We start from the raw sequence: 12,995 nt of genomic DNA, 5'->3' as shown, positions 1-12,995 counted from the left end.
GTCACCGCACTTGGCACCGTGAGGCGCCTATCTCCGTGTCAAGGTTCGGGAATGTTAACCAGATTCCCTTTCGGCCAACGGGAGCAATGCGAGCACCACTCCGCTTCAGAACGCCGTTCGGCTATGCCTTAGGGTCGACTGACCCATGTTCAACTGCTGTTCACATGGAACCCTTCTCCACTTCGGCCTTCAAAGTTCTCGTTTGAATATTTGCTACTTCCACCAAGATCTGCACCGACGGCCGCTCCACTCGGGCTCACGCCCAAAGCTTCTGCGCTGGCCGCCGCGGCCTTCCTACTCGTCGCGGCTTATCGCACCGTGTGCCCGTACTGCCGCGACGGTTCGGTATAGGCTCGACGTTCGAGCGTCATCCATTTTCAGGGCTGATTGATTCGGCAGGTGAGTTGTTACACACTCCTTAGCGGTTTCCGACTTCCATGGCCACCGTCCTGCTGTCTATATCAACCAACACCTTTTGTGGTCTCTCATGAACGTCCCTGCATCGGACGCCTTAACCGAACGTTCGGTTCATCCCGCATCGCCAGTCCTGCTTACCAAGAGTGGCCCACTTGGCATTCGCATTCACGTGCCGAGACTCCAATTGAGTGAGTCCGGCTTCTTACCAATTTAAAGTTTGAGAATAGGTTGAGGTCGTTTCGTCCCCAAGGCCTCTAATCATTCGCTTTACCAGATAAAACTGCGACTAAGCGCCAGCTATCCTGAGGGAAACTTCGGAAGGAACCAGCTACTAGATGGTTCGATTAGTCTTTCGCCCCTATGCCCAAATTCGACGATCGATTTGCACGTCAGAACCGCTACGGCCCTCCACCAGAGTTTCCTCTGGCTTCAGCCTGTTCAGGCATAGTTCACCATCTTTCGGGTCCCAACAAGCACGCTCTTGCTCGACCCCTAGGACGCGGCCTATGGGATCGGCCGGCGATGCGCCTAATGAAAGGATCTCGCCTCGTTTGCCTTCACTGTGCTTTCGGGTTTCGTACTGCCCAACACCTCGCGCGCGTGTTAGACTCCTTGGTCCGTGTTTCAAGACGGGTCGGAGACGTGGCCAGCTTAAGCCGCAGACCCCTGGCGTCTGAGCGCTAACGCGAAGAAGGCCTTGTACAAACTCTAGAGACTGCGAGCAGTTTCCAAAGCCGTATTCCAGCGATCAACACGCAGCCTGTCCGAAGACCGACGCGGAATCTCTCCTCGGTCGCCGAGCCGAAGCTAATCGAACGCCTATAACACTCTTCCGAAGAAGAGCTACCTTGCGAACGACCAAAGTCAGCCCAGCAACCGGTCGCGGCCCTCGCCGAACGCTAGTGCAGCGCCGCGACGCCAGCGCAACCGTAAGAGTCTCCGAAGATCACTCAAACAGTAGGACAGCTCTCGCAGCGCCTGAAAACGTCCGGCGACTCGATGGGCGCCTCCGTTTGCCTCCAAGCGGTTTCACGTACTCTTTAACTCTCTCTTCAAAGTGCTTTTCAACTTTCCCTCACGGTACTTGTTCGCTATCGGTCTCGAGCCAGTATTTAGCCTTAGATGGAGTTTACCACCCGCTTAGGGCTGCATTTCCAAACAACCCGACTCCGGGAAAACCGCTAGGACGAATTACGACCGCCGCCAAGGGCCTAACACCCGCTCTGGGAAAAGGCCTCGATCAGAAGAACGTGGGCAGTCGTTGGTTCGCCGCATGCTGAATTCCATACGCTACATTTCCTCGCCCTCCAAAAAGGCTCGGATTTAGCGCTGGGCTTATCCCGCTTCACTCGCCGTTACTAGGGGAATCCTTGTTAGTTTCTTTTCCTCCGCTTAGTGATATGCTTAAGTTCAGCGGGTCGTCCCGCCCGATCTCAGGTCAAAAGTGATGTACTATAAAAGTACATGCGCTTTGTACGTCGGCCTTTTGAAGTCACTTAACTTATTCTCGAGCACCTACCGTCGTTGCTACCTCACCCGAGGCCAGCAGGCTGCTCACGCTTCAGCTGTGAAATCGCCAGACCAGCTGTCTTTGACGACACGCTCCTCAATTAAGAAACGAGTCGCAGGCACTTTCAAACTAATGAAAGGATCGGTGTGTTAAAGACCCTGAGACGGACGTGGCCCCAGGATTACCCGAGGCCGCAATACGCGTTCAGAATATCGATGCTCAATGTGTCCTGCAATTCACATTACTTCTCGGAGCTAGCTCCGTCCTTCATCGACGCTCGAGCCGAGTGATCCACCGCTAAGAGATCTCTCGTGTTAATCAATCTCAATGCAACCAAAAAATCGTGTTCAAAAAGAAGCGGCCGCGCCAGCACTTGCGTGCTGAATTATTACTCCCGCTGTCAGGAAGCAACGCGACCGAACTATAACAGTTACAGGGCTCGGTCCCTTCGAAGAAGAGACGTCGCTTGAAATCAAATTTCGATTCGTTAATGATCCTTCCGCAGGTTCACCTACGGAAACCTTGTTACGACTTTTACTTCCTCTAAATGATCAAGTTCGATCGTCTTTTCGAACACCGGCGAGTGCGTTGCCGCACGTACCAGGCTCAATCGGAGGACCTCACTAAACCATTCAATCGGTAGTAGCGACGGGCGGTGTGTACAAAGGGCAGGGACGTAATCAACGCAAGCTAATGACTCGCGCTTACTGGGAATTCCTCGTTCAAGGGAAACAATTGCAAGTCCCTATCCCTAGCACGACCGGGGTTCAACGGATTACCCGGACCTTTCGGCCTAGGGAACACACGATGATCCGGTCAGTGTAGCGCGCGTGCGGCCCCGAACATCTAAGGGCATCACAGACCTGTTATTGCTCAATCTCGTGTGGCTAAACGCCACTAGTCCCTCTAAGAAGTTGTCTCCGACCCAATGGGTCGAGCAGCTATTTAGCAAGTAAGAGTCTCGTTCGTTATCGGAATTAACCAGACAAATCGCTCCACCAACTAAGAACGGCCATGCACCACCACCCACAGAATCAAGAAAGAGCTCTCAATCTGTCAATCCTCGCTGTGTCCGGGCCGGGTGAGATTTCCCGTGTTGAGTCAAATTAAGCCGCAGGCTCCACTCCTGGTGGTGCCCTTCCGTCAATTCCTTTAAGTTTCAGCTTTGCAACCATACTTCCCCCGGAACCCAAAGACTTTGGTTTCCCGGAAGCTGCCGGACAGTTCTTAAGTTCGACACTGCCCGATCGCTAGTCGGCATCGTTTAAGGTCAGAACTAGGACGGTATCTGATCGTCTTCGAACCTCTGACTTTCGCTCTTGATTAAAGAAAACATTCTTGGCAAATGCTTTCGCAGTCGTTCGTCTTGCGCCGATCCAAGAATTTCACCTCTAACGGCACAGTACGGATGCCCCCGTCCGTTCCTATTAATCATTACCTCGTGCTCCGAAAACCAACAAAATAGAACCGAGGTCCTATTCCATTATTCCATGCAACATTATACAAGCGTAAAGCCTGCTTTGAACACTCTAATTTTTTCAAGGTAAACTTGCCGGACCACCGCAACACTCAGTTAAGAGCACCGCGAAGGCACCGACCAACAAGAACAACGAGGCCAGTGCTAGCCTTTCGACCGACCAACCTCGCCGTCCCTATATCCAACTACGAGCTTTTCAACCGCAACAACTTAAATATACACTTTTGGAGCTGGAATTACCGCGGCTGCTGGCACCAGACTTGCCCTCCAATGGATACTCGTTAAAAAGTTTAAAGTGTACTCATTCCAATTGCAGGACCTCGTACGAGGTCTGCATTGTTATTTTTCGTCACTACCTCCCCGAGCCGGGAATGGGTAATTTGCGCGCCTGCTGCCTTCCTTGGATGTGGTAGCCGTTTCTCAGGCTCCCTCTCCGGAATCGAACCCTGATTCTCCGTCACCCGTTACAACCTCGGTAGGCCGATACCGTACCGACGATAGTTGATAGGGCAGTTGCTTTAATGAGATGTCGCCAGCACTAGGCCGTGCGATCCGCAAGCTTATCCAGAGTCACCATTGTAACGACCCGAAAGCCGGTTAGTTTTGGTCTGATAAATGCGCGCCTCACGTCAGTTCGGCGCTTTACGCATGTATTAGCTCTAGAATTGCCACAGTTATCCATGTAAAAGCGTACAATCAAATGAACCATAACTGATTTAATGAGCCATTCGCAGTTTCACTGTACGTGAGCTCGTACTTACACTTGCATGGCTTAATCTTTGAGACAAGCATATGACTACTGGCAGGATCAACCAGATAACTATCCGAGGGCGTTTAAACCCGTTGCTCGACTGAGCGTTTTTACTGTATAAATACAGACCTTTTCTATCACTCGGCTTAAAAGCCTTGCGAACGTTACTGAAAGTCGGCGCCGGCCTTTTGCTGTTTAAAGCGCCAGCCCGCGTCGACTGCAGCATGCAGCTATACAACTGACTGTTCTTTCTCCCGACCAACCGTTTGCCTTCTGCCGGTTAACTCGTCAGCAGCAACACGCCATCTGTCTGCTGCAGTTACCCGCCTCGAGCCGTGCCTGCGTCGGCTACTCGTCTCGACGACTTCGCAAAGCTATAAGCCTACCGCCGCTGGACGCTTGTAGTTTTTCATACGCTGCTCCGATGCGTTTACATAGCACGTTCGCCGCCGCTGCAATAGCCGCGCCTCGGGTGCTAAACAGTAATGCTTTAAGCCCGCTTTCTCGCCAAGTCGACCGAACGCACAAACACGTCTCTCTCACTAGTGTAAAGTAATGCATACGCGTATGATGCTCAAATGTTGTTGTTGAACTTTTTTGCCGATTTTTCCCGATTTTTTTTAAATTTCTTTGTTTCTTTTCAATTTTTTTAATATTTTAAGCTTATTTATGCTACGTTTAAATGTTTTAATACTTTTTTTATACTTTATTTAATATGTTTAAAAGAAATAAATAAAAAATAATATATATAAACTACTTTTTATAATGTTTTAAATATGTTTGTTTATTATAAATAAGCTTTATTTGTATTATTTTTTATTTAAACTTACTTTTTAAATCTTTATATTTGTTTTATCGTTTTAAGCACATTGCGATAAATATAATAAACAAACAATTGAATAAAAATAATAATAAAAAAAAAAATAAAAATAAAAACATAAGCTTATTTTATATGTTTCATTTTATTTTTATTTAATAACCTTTTCAAACCTTAATACTCGTTTTATTTTTTTAAGCAGATCGCGATAAATATAATAAACAAACAATTAAATAAAAATAAATAAAAATAAAATAAAAAAATCAAACATAAGCTTATTTTATATGTTACATTTTATTTTATTTAAAACTTACAATTTAAACCTTTGTATTTGTTCTATTCTTTTAAGCACATCGCGATAAATATAATAAGCAAACAATTAAATAAAAATAATAATAATAAAAAAATCATAAACTTATTTTATATGTTTCATTTTATTTTTATTTAAACTTACTTTTTAAACCTTTATAGTTGTTTTATTTTTTAAGCACATGGCGATAAATATAATAAGCAAACAATTAAATAAAAATAATAACAAATAAATAAAACAATACAGCTAAACTATAAAAAGAAAACTAAATAACTGATAAATACTTGTAAAACATTATTTGAAAAATGTATTTTGAAACACAACACGATTGATTTATAAATAATAATATATTTTTAATTTGTGTAGTTTATTGAAAGTAGTCTCTTATTTGCTTCTGGTTTTACTTGAGTTACACAACGTTAAATAAACATACTTAACTAAAAATACTGTCATTTTAATAAAACTAAGTACAAATACATTGAATTAACATAGAACTTTAAAAAGCCTTCGCTAGTATCTGTTGGTAACAGTAAATAACCTATTATGACTCACAATACAAGAGTGCGAAATTTATTTTTCATTTGATTTTTCAGGTATTTATTTATTTGTGGAAATAAACTTTTTTATTACATTAGAAACTAATAGAATTTTTCCTATAACTATACCTATTATTATATTTAGTATGCTTAAAAGTAATAAAATGAAACGTCGCGATTATATAATAAACAAACAATCAAACAAACAAAGAAAAAAAAAAAAAAAATATTTTTTTAAACTTATAATTTTATAATTTCAACTATATGTCTTATTTTATTTTCATTTAAACTTACTTTAAACCTCTGTATTTGTTATATATATTTCAACACAATACGATTAAACTATAAGACAAACAACAAAATAAAATAATCACATTAATAAATACACTAAGCAAATAGCTAGAATAAATATAAATAGTTCAATATATACAATATATTTCTTCCATTTTTAAGTTACTTGTTAAACATATTTATTTAAACATGTTTCTTTAGAATATAAAACTAGCAGTTCTACAAATAAAGAAATTAAAAAGCCAATACACATAACACTAACTTTTCATAAATTAGATATGCAAATATGAACAAAATAATAACTAAATTGTTAAGCTTTTGTAAACTGTGAACTTATAAACTTATAATAACAATTGCATATTCACTATTCACAATAGCTTTTTATTTAGTACACAACTGGTCTGTAAATTGTGTAGTTTATTGAAAGTATAATCCCGTTTTGCTTCTGGTTTAAATAAAGTTATACAACACATACTAAAGTAAATTAAATAAAGTAATTCACTACTATCTATTATATAAAACCAATTTACAAAATACATTAAAATAAATAAAAATGAACTTTGAACTTATAATAATAACTGCATATTCACTATTCAGAATTGCTTTAAATTTAGTACACAACTGGTCTGTAAATTGTGTAGTTTATTGAAAGTATAATCCCGTTTTGCTTCTTGTTTAAATAAAGTTATATAACACATACTAAAGTAAATTAAATAAAGTAATTCACTACTATCTATTAAATAAAACCAATTTACAAAATACATTAAATTAAGTTAAAGTGAACTTTGAACTTATAATAATAACTGCATATTCACTATTCAGAATTGCTTTAAGTTTAGTACACAACTGGTCTGTAAATTGTGTTGGTTCTATTCAAGTACTCTCCTTGTTTGTTTTGTTTTAGTTGTATCACATTCAATACACATAATAAAGTAAACCAAATAAACTCTATTAATTTAAACTAAGTACAAATACATTAAGTTAATACAAAACTTTAAAAAGCTTTTGCTAGTATCTGTTGGTAACAGTAAATAACTTATTATGACTCACAATACAAAAGTGCAAAATTTATTTTCGTTTGATTTTTCAAGTGATTTGTTTGTGGACAAAAAAACTTTTAAGTTTTAGTATAAAAGACTAATTGTATTAATTTTAACTCAGAAAATTGTACTCTACAAGATGGTGCCATTATTTTTTCGATATCTCAAACTGGTCAAACCACTTTTTTAGCGCTCTAATTGGTTTAAACAGCAAATAACGTTATCTGATTGGCTTACGTTTTTATTTGCTAATAACTAGAATTTACTTTTCTTTTAAGCGTTAAAGAAATGTAAATAAACGAGTAATATGTATAAATAGGTCAGAAAGAAAAATAGTACAAAAAGATGAATTCAAAAAGCAAAAGCCTACGGCACGTGGTATTCCCAAGCGGTCACCCATCTAAGTACTAACCACGCCCGACACTGCTTAACTTCCCAGATCGGACGAGATGGGGTGTGCTCAGTGTGGTATGGTCGTAGGCGTTTGAAAGCGTTTACAAGCCTTTATAAACCCTTCGGTTTGTTTAAAAAACCTATTTGCACTTGATTTACAATCAATTTGATATTTTAAAATTATTCCTTATAAAATTTTAACCTGAATTAACCTTTTTTTTTGTTTTTTTTTATCAACAGTTACTCCCAAACTGTACTAAAACTGTATTGTAACTGTACAAAAGTGTTTGTTTAAATAATTGTTATCTATAAATTACCTAAGACCAGGACAAGTAGAAGTAAAGTTTATTGAATTATTGAATTAAATAAATAAAATCGTAAAATAAAATAATACAATATGTTTACAATTTGTCATTGATCTATCCATTTATGTTATTGCATTACAAATACAAACATTGCATACATTCAAGAGTATTATTCATCAATCTTTTCAATATAATAAGTTTTAAATTTATATTTATTTTTAAATAATTCCTGACATTTTAGATTACCTGAGATTTTTTTTTAATTAAATTAATTTTAGTAATTATATACTTGACGTTCTATTTTGTTTAATTTGATAACTCAACCATGTTTATATTTTTTTATAGTTTAACAGAACTATTAAACTAAAAGACATTACATACAGCTTCTAAAAGTTTTAAACACCTTAAAAAAGTAATATATAAAATAATTGATAAGAATATTAAACTTATAAAAATTTAGTAAAAGGTTATATAAACGTTATTTAAATTAATATAAGATAGTTAACTTATTTTTTCATTTAATGTGATATAATATAAATATATTTTGAGAGACAATTAATTAACGTAAACAATGTCATAGTGGAAACTGCATGTCTGCTAAAAACGTAAAACGCAAAACTGCTTTAATAAATCACTAAATAACAAAAAAATTGCCTGTCTAGCAGGCGTTCAAATTCAAATGACAAAGAAATTTAACTCCGGCTCTCAAGTATATGTCTTGCGTGACGACTAGCGGGACTCGATCTCACAACCTTCCGCTTATGAGTTAGCTGTCAAGACCAAAGACCCAACGCCACGACAAAGATAAAGAAATATTTTGCTATATAAATAGGTTGATTTTTATAATTTTGTCAATTACAATTACATGTCAATTACAGTGTCAATTTGAATTTAAATTAAATTAATTTTAGTAATTAAATACTTGACGTTCTAGTTTGTTTAATTTGATAACTCAACTATGTTTATTTATTTTTTACTAATTTTAAAATTATTATTATACAATATATTTGTTATATTATATTTATTTTATTACTTAAACTTATTATATACATTTAATATATAATATTATTAAATAACTTTATTAACGAATTAAAAACAAAATATTATTATTATTATGTTATTAATTTAGTGTTTTATTTTAAAGATATATTAAAGAACTAAACAGATATTACCCCTAAAAAACTTTGTTAATAATATATAAAAAGTACTCAAAGTCAGATTCGGAAATATATATACTGTTTTTTTTCATCAATATTGCAGGTCTGCGTAGCCGGGGGCTGTAATCTAGCTGCCAGCAGGCCTGAAATGGTGGCCACTATTGTTCAATGTTCAACTTCAAATTCTTTGAGATTATACTGTACTATCTATCTATTTAACAAATCTATCTAACAAATGTTGTTCAATCTAGGTTGTGGGTACTTGGGTCGAGTAATGCCTTTGACTTACAATCTGTTGTGGATTGTCAATATTTCTCTATCTATCAATAAACAAATCTATCTAATAAATGTTGTTCAATCTAGGTTGTGGGTACTTTGGTCGAGTAATGCCTTTGACTTACAATCTGTTGTTGATTGTCAACATTCCTCTATCTATCAATAATGATTATATTCAATATTAAATGTTGATTAATTCAGTTGTAAGAAAACCAGTGCGCTGGTTAGGTTGGGTAAGGCCTTCGACTTACAATCTTTGGGATTATCAACGTTCATCACAAGTACAGTAACGATCTCATTGAATTTCCAGTTGGAACATTGGATTGTAGTGGTGGCCTACTCTTTTTTGCCTAGTTTGACAAACTATTGTATATATATTGTATAACTTTATTTGTATTATTTTTTTTTTAAATTACTACTTATTATTAAAGAATTAAATTTTCTCCATTGTTTTCTCCATCGCGAACATTAAAAAAAAAAACTATGTATTTGAACTGTTTTTTATATGTTTTGTTTTATTTTTATTCAAACTTACTTTAAACCTCTGTATTTTTTATACAATACGATTAAACTATATAACAGAAAAATAATTAAATAATCAAACTATTGAATAAGCAGTTAAATAGTGTGTTTTTTTATGCTTCTTTCATTTTTAACTTACTTGTTAACCATATTTCTTTTATTAAAGTATAAAACTAACAGTTACTAAAATAAAATAATCATAAAGTCAATACACAAAACACTAACTTTTTATAATTTAAATATGCAAACATGAATATAGTTATGAAGTAAAGTTATTCAAAGCTTATAATTATGAAACTTTTGTATAATATTTTTGTTTTTTTTTTTGTAATAACTACAAAATTGGTATTTTAGTTTATTGTTAGTAACTAAATATTTATATTTATTATACTTAAAAAAAAACTTCTATACTAACTCTAATTTCAAAGCATATTAAAACATACAAATTTTACCAACTAAATATTTATTTTTATTTTTATTATTATAACTTTCAAACATAAGCTTGTATACCTTATATACCTATATACCTCATATAGGAGGCTTGACATAACATAACATTATTTAATTCTTTTTGTTTGAAATAAACTCATTTAGTTATTAGTAAATTACAACATAAATGTTTATAACAATAAAACTAAGATTTAGCTTTTGAGTTAGTAAACTTTGATAGTTTTCTTTTAATAGTTTAATAGTCCTTATTTAAGTTCAAACAAAATTGCTATATATTTAATACACATACAAAAGTAAACTAAGTAAACGTAATTCAATAGTTTCTATTAAGTAAAATTTATTACAAATACATTAAGTTAATACAAAACTTTAAGAAGCTTTTGCTAGTATCTGTTGGTAACAGTAAATAACTTATTATGACTCACAATACAAAAGTGCAAAATTTATTTTCGTTTGATTTTTCAAGTGATTTGTTTGTGGACAAAAAAACTTTTAAGTTTTAGTATAAAAGACTAATTGTATTAATTTTAACTCAGAAAATTGTACTCTACAAGATGGTGCAATTATTTTTTCGATATCTCAAACTGGTCAAACCACTTTTTTAGCGCTCTAATTGGTTTAAACAGCAAATAACGTTATCTGATTGGCTTACGTTTTTATTTGCTAATAACTAGAAGTTACTTTTCTTTTAAGCGTTAAAAAAATGTAAATAAACGAGTAATAAGTATAAATAGGTCAGAAAGAAAAATAGTACAAAAAAGATGAATTCAAAAAGCAAAAGCCTACGGCACGTGGTATTCCCAAGCGGTCACCCATCTAAGTACTAACCACGCCCGACACTGCTTAACTTCCCAGATCGGACGAGATGGGGTGTGCTCAGTGTGGTATGGTCGTAGGCGTCTGAAACCGTTTACAAGCCTTTATAAACCCTTCGGTTTGTTTAAAAAACCTATTTGCACTTGATTTACAATCGATTTGATATTTTAAAATTAATCCTTATAAAATTTTAACTTGATGTAAGTATTTTTTTTATTAATACCTTTTTTTTTTGGTGTTTTAATTACAATTACTCCCTGTAACTTTATTTAAGACTTTGTTTAAAAGATTGTTAACTATATTCTATATTAAATACTATGATAATTAGAAGTAAAGTTTATTAAGTAAACTAGATTAGATTAAACTAAATAAAAAATATTGTTAAAATAAACATGTTGTGTTTAGTTTGTTTTACTATTTCTCATTGTTCTATTTATAGATGGTATTGTTTTACTTCAAGAATATTTATAGTTAGTTTCTAAGGAATATCTCATACTACATCAGATTTTACGATTAACTTAATTTTAGGTAATAAAATATTTGACGTTTAATTTAATAACTCAACTATGTTTATGTTATAAAATGATAGTATATAATACACATACATTATAATGTAATAATATAACTAGTTGTATAGTATAACTAGTTGTTTACTTTAAAATGAATAATTAAGTGGAAGAATTAAAAGAACTCACATTTTTGAAGAGAGCGTGGAAAACCAGAATAGTCTTTTAAAACATTTATTAAATTATCGATAAATATAGAATACAATAGAACTAAACATATAAACGTAACTGTGGTTGCTTAGAAACTAAACAAGAAATTTTTTAATAAAAATATAAAATAGTAAAATAAAATAAAAGTAATATAAATTATATTTTTAAACTAAATAACAATTCACGAGCAATATTAGCGCAATGTCAGAGTATGAGTTTATAATAAAGGAATTGCTTCCTTGGTGTTGATACTTACCTTATTCAAATAGAATACATTTTCAGCAATCAGGCTTGTATTTATCTTAGCGCGCGTAACACAACGTTTGTGGGTTTTGGCACACTTTTGTCGATAGTGGGCGCCCCGCCTCTTAAGTACAGAAATTTCGGGAATTTTCGATTTTCGGAATTCTGACTCGACAGATCGTTTTTGTTTGGTCCAGAGACCCCGTAAAAATTTTTCAGCCCATTTGAGGCATGATGAAAAAATGTTATTTCGACCCCCTTTTTTTAGGGGTTACGGGGACATCGACCCATTTTTTGGGAATAAAAAACTCCTAGAAAAGGACCACTTTTCTTCTTTTTTCGAATTTCGACTTTTTATTTTTTTGGAAAATTTTTCTATTTTCTTTGTTTGTTCTATTATAAGGTCGAAAATATTTTTTTTGAGCTTCGCAACGCATAAGGACTAACGTAAGGTAAGTTTTAAAAGATTTTTTTTTCGATAATTTTTTCTATATTTTTTGTTTGGTCCATTACAAAGTCGAAAATATTTTTTTACGGCTTCTAAACGCGTGTAGATTAACCGTAGGTAGGTTATTTCGAAATTTAAATTTTTCAATATTATTAATATTTCGGTAGATTGTTCGATTATCAATCTTTCAGCACCCAATAAGTACATTAAAAAATAAAACATGAAATAAAAACATCAACTAAAATGAAAATAACATATTCTGTGAAAAAACCTGCGATAATTCTTTATGAAATTTTCTTTGTCACATAATTGGAAGCTAAGAAAAACCGGAAAATGTTTCTTGAAGCCATGTTTTTGTATGTTAAATATGTGCAAGCTGCCGATGTCAGAAGACTGTCGACAGCCGAAAAAAAGTCTGTTAAGACTCATTGAAATTGCTCCTGTCCACGGAAATCTTTAGTAAAAGGCGAAAGATTCATTCGTGTACTGAACTGAAGCCAGAGTGATTAGCAACGGTTGC

The 12,995-nt window shown here is 34.6% G+C and overlaps 5 non-coding genes and 1 pseudogene across 5 annotated transcripts; all 6 read right to left on the bottom strand.

Annotated features, from left to right (window-relative positions):
• LOC145847736 (large subunit ribosomal RNA) lies at positions 1 to 1,858 on the bottom strand (annotated as a pseudogene; the record flags this gene model as incomplete).
• Positions 1,859 to 2,080: 222 nt separating this feature from the next.
• LOC145847724 (5.8S ribosomal RNA) lies at positions 2,081 to 2,233 on the bottom strand. The gene has a single exon (XR_014371478.1). It is a non-coding gene; the product is annotated as a 5.8S ribosomal RNA (ribosomal RNA).
• Positions 2,234 to 2,415: 182 nt separating this feature from the next.
• On the bottom strand, positions 2,416 to 4,223 carry LOC145847731 (small subunit ribosomal RNA). Its single transcript, XR_014371485.1, has one exon. It is a non-coding gene; the product is annotated as a small subunit ribosomal RNA (ribosomal RNA).
• A 3,289-nt stretch (positions 4,224 to 7,512) lies between these two features.
• Positions 7,513 to 7,631, bottom strand: LOC145847738 (5S ribosomal RNA). Its single transcript, XR_014371491.1, has one exon. It is a non-coding gene; the product is annotated as a 5S ribosomal RNA (ribosomal RNA).
• A 3,400-nt stretch (positions 7,632 to 11,031) lies between these two features.
• Positions 11,032 to 11,150, bottom strand: LOC145847737 (5S ribosomal RNA). The gene has a single exon (XR_014371490.1). It is a non-coding gene; the product is annotated as a 5S ribosomal RNA (ribosomal RNA).
• Positions 11,151 to 12,866: 1,716 nt separating this feature from the next.
• On the bottom strand, positions 12,867 to 12,981 carry LOC145847729 (U5 spliceosomal RNA). Its single transcript, XR_014371483.1, has one exon. It is a non-coding gene; the product is annotated as a U5 spliceosomal RNA (small nuclear RNA).
• Between the last annotated feature and the right edge of the window lie 14 nt (positions 12,982 to 12,995).

Source organism: Thalia democratica, unplaced genomic scaffold (assembly GCF_965202585.1).
Source record: "Thalia democratica unplaced genomic scaffold, ktThaDemo2.hap1.1 HAP1_SCAFFOLD_1066, whole genome shotgun sequence".
Classification (NCBI taxonomy): Eukaryota; Metazoa; Chordata; class Thaliacea; order Salpida; family Salpidae; genus Thalia; species Thalia democratica.
Note: the sequence above shows the minus strand (reverse complement) of the source record. Positions and strands in the feature narration are given on the sequence as shown.